Raw genomic sequence first — 4,157 nt, forward strand, 5'->3', positions numbered from 1 at the left:
GGGTTTGTGTTTTGAACTTGGCATTACGCCATCTCTATCTCTCTTTGCACATTTTCATGTTCTTTCTATCTCCCCATCCTCCCGGCTGGGTTTTTCTGTCCAAACACAATAAGGCTGAACTTTATTGGACCGGGCAGCATCCTTGTCAAAGGAACTTGCCCTTCTAACCACAAAAGATGACGCGAACGATACTTTTTCTGTCGAGCGCCTCTATCGGATCTTAACTTCCCGACCGTCTGGAGGCGGTGTACTTCTTCTTCTCGAGAATAACCGGGGCCTTGCCTTATCCAAAGAAGACGAGGCGGCCATCGGAAGATCAAATCCATTCCATGGTATCAAGAGATACATGGACTTGAGGTGGAGTATAACTCCATTCTTCAAGATCTTGGGGCTTGGCTCATTGTGAGCTTCTAACCATCATCCTTTAATTTTACTGAAGTGATACGTCTTTAATTTTGACTCTTGCTCTTCTTTGAAGTGCCTCCAAGAATGAACCTCGAGAACCTGCGAGTGAAGGCCGCTAGGGCCGTTGTGGCACCCGAGCAACGATCGCCTAGAGACTTAACCGTTGATCAAGAGGCTTCTGTTCCCTCTCCGACCCCTCTTACAGAGGTATCGGGAATATTAGGCTCGTGGTTGATGCTTCGGGTAAAGGGAAGAAGACGATGGTGGAGAGGTCTAATGTCTCCTCCTCCGCTCGAACCAAAAGGAGGCATGATACAGTTGATGCTTCCTCCCATAAAAAATCAAAAAATTTTGCAAATTGTGAGGAGGTCTTCACCCCCCAGTGGACCCCGAAGTTGACCGACAGGGTGACACGAGATCCCGAGAAAGTCGTAGAGTGGAGCTCCCTCGGTCTTATACCTTCCAATCGTCGGGAATTTGAAGCCCCGGACGACGTTGCCCTTGTTAGTCAGTCCACAAGGTACCGGTCTTCCCGCTTGTTTATTTTTTCATAATCTCTTATGACTTCTTCGATAATTTCCGCCTTCCCGGGAATGTTGTGTTGAGCTTCTATCAGCACATGGAAGCATTGAGCCGGGTTGGTCGCAATAGCTCCTTGCTGCAGACTCCGTGAAGAGAATTTGGCCAAAGCCAATCCCGAGATAGACCGGCTTACGGCAGCTGCCGAGGAGCTGCAAAGAAAGCACGAAGAAGAGGTGAACTCCCTTAAGGAGGCCCTCAATTCTTCAACGGCTCGAGCCGTTGCTGCCGAGCGCGAGGCCAAGAAGCAGAAAGAAGCCGCCACATTGTTTAGTGACAGACTAGAATTTCCGGTGTTCGGAGAACGAAAGATATTTGAAGTGGGCGATTCCTAGCAAGCCCGAGCACATCAAGCCGGAGCTTCGGAACGATTGTGTTCGGAAGTACCCGAACAGCGTACCTTTCTCCAAACTGCTAGGTGCCTACAACATCCAAGCTTATCGTTTGGGGCAAAATGACGTTTGGGAAAGAATTCTCGAATCAATCCCTTCCTTCGACATCGCTCCCTTTCATAAGGTGTGTCACAAAGAGGTCTTCGGAAAATTAGGCATGGATCTCCCAGACCGGGCTCGGGAAGAGGATGATCTTTTTCCAGCTGACCCACATTATGAGGAATCTCTTGCTGACGAGCCGCCACTTCAAGAGGAAAAGTCACAAGCCGAGTCACAAGCTGCTGTCTGAAGAGGACTCGACAACGACAATCTTGAGGAAGGCTCTTCTCGGGATCCCGAGAAAAGTCCTCCTATACTGGGGCTCCTCGTGCAACAATGAGGAAGAGGCTTAGGGAGTTATCTTTTTTTTTTTTTTTTTTGTAAAGATTGACCTCATTGCTAATGAATAGACACTTCTTCCATATTTGCCTTACTATTTCCTCGTCTCCTATCGAAATCTTGTCTTGAATATCAAAATATAAATGATAATTTATCACTTAACTTCATATTCCTCGACCAATGATAATCTTGTAAAGATATTATGAAGATACGTTTTGGAAAGATGCATTAATCTTCCCCACTCCTTCATTTATTGCAAAGTCCACACGTTTCCCTTCTCGGTACTTGTGAAGTCCAAACATTTCCTTGCTTTCGTATACCATTCACTGTTCCCAATAAATCGGTAATACATCCATTATCACAATGGCGGTGCGACGATTGGAGGTATTCTTGCATCGGGTGCTCGCTTCCACATGTTTCCATGTGGCCTCCCTCTGACTATTGATCTTGCTTGTTGTGGATTTCGAATCGTCATTTCGATCTGGGCCATTGGTTGTCTTTAGCTCTCAACCGTCGTCTCATTACCCGAGGCTATTTAAAGCCTTCGTGGGTACTCTCCATCTATCCCGCTATCTGCAAGTTAGATTTGCAAAAGCAACATTCCGTCCTCCCGCTTGCTTCCGTATTCCTCGTACTTCAACAATAACTCTATCGCCTTCCAAACAAGTGAGCTTTTTGCTATTACTCATCTCTTTCCCTTTCCCCCTGAGTAAACCGCACAAGTAGTAAATACTTGGGGTTTATTTAATCGGTATTTCATATCCGACGGAGAACTAGGGTTTTCCTTCGTTTCTTTTGTTGTTGGATTTCTGTGATCGATACGGTTTTTTTTTCTGTGTATACGGTGGCTCCTAGAATCGACCCGAACTTTATCGAGCGAAATCTTGTAAGAAAATCGTTCCATCGGCGGTGGTTGGGGCCGGTGAGGTGGCTTCAGCTAGTGATTCCTCTAAGCGTACGGCGACGCTGTTGGTGAATCTTCAAGTCAAATTCCCACAGTTTCTATTGATGCCGCCCCTACGCCTCTTCTGCTCGAAGTGATCGCTTGTTCTTCCCAGGAAGATCTTGATCACTCCGTTGTTGATGGCGCTGCCGACGCCCCTGCTGCAGAGACCTTTATCGCACCCCCGAAGGAGACTCTTCGGGCATCCGAGGCAACTAGGTTGGCATCTAATGAAGGTGCGGTCCCAGCAGGTGCTGCTTCTCCTTCTCTCCTTTGGAGTTGAAGGATTTTGCCACCAGGAAGCGTCGTCGGTTGACAAGTGATGCAGCTCATCCTTCTTGTCACATCCACCCATTCGGTACCCCATTTGGAATACCCGGGATGTGATCCACAATCCAAGGATCAATGATCCGAGGTCCATGCCTCCCACATACACGGTAACACAATCATGAACAGTAATAATCAATGGTAAAAACAGTTAATACTAAGTATCATGAATAAGATAAGATTAACTAAATCAAAGTGCGGAATATAGATAATAATAAAGTGTGATCAAAATCATAAAGGGTGAGAAGGTGTGGTAGCCACCCTCTCGGAGCAGCGGAAAAGAAGTAAATCAGGTTAGTTACATTTCCAAGTGTCACTAGAATAATTCAAAGACAAGTTAATTACAATATCCAAGGTTCCACAAATACACCAGGGGAATGGGGCACTATGCTAGGGTTTCTTCTATACTAATGGTAGTCTCCTCAACAAGATGGATGAAGTAAACCCAGCCTTGCCGGCTCCCGCACAACCTGTGGGGCTAACCCCGGTGCGGATAGTAATCCTCCTCGGCTCCAATATACGGATCCTCACCGACGCCACTACCCGGAGGGTAGTATGTGGAATCATAGTCCGCCTCATAGGAGGTGCCATCGTAATCTTCGGTGCACTGGAATGTAATCTAAAACATTTGCACAAAAAGGAATGAGTTCGATGAACTAAGCAAGGAAGTTATTCCATAATTAGAAATCATACACATTCAGAACATATAATAATGCAATGTGATATGGAACATATGATGCAGATATGAGCCTAACTCTATGAATGCTGGTCTCTAGGGTAGACATGCTTTAAGTCATAGCACCGTACTTCTCTGGGTCGTCAGTCACTCTCCCATTTCCATATCTTGGGAATGCCCGGGGAAGATCGGTAAAGTCATCAAAAAGCCGTGGTAAGGGGATCGGTCACCACTCTCTCACATCACCATTTGGTCAAGATCTGGCGCATGTCACAAGTAAATCCTAGCCCAATGCAAGTCATCTACTCGATCGGTCAAGTCGATTCAGATACGTCCATTCCTCGCCCCCGGCGATCCTTTCCGGTATCCTTCACACTAGAGTCAGCGAAATCCCAGATTTCGGACTCATCAACCCTATTGGTCATCCACATATAGTAAACGGGAAGCTCTCACGTCC

Source organism: Hakea prostrata, unplaced genomic scaffold (assembly GCF_041222555.1).
Source record: "Hakea prostrata isolate BN-2017 unplaced genomic scaffold, UWA_Hpros_2 contig_72, whole genome shotgun sequence".
Lineage (NCBI taxonomy): Eukaryota > Viridiplantae > Streptophyta > Magnoliopsida > Proteales > Proteaceae > Hakea > Hakea prostrata.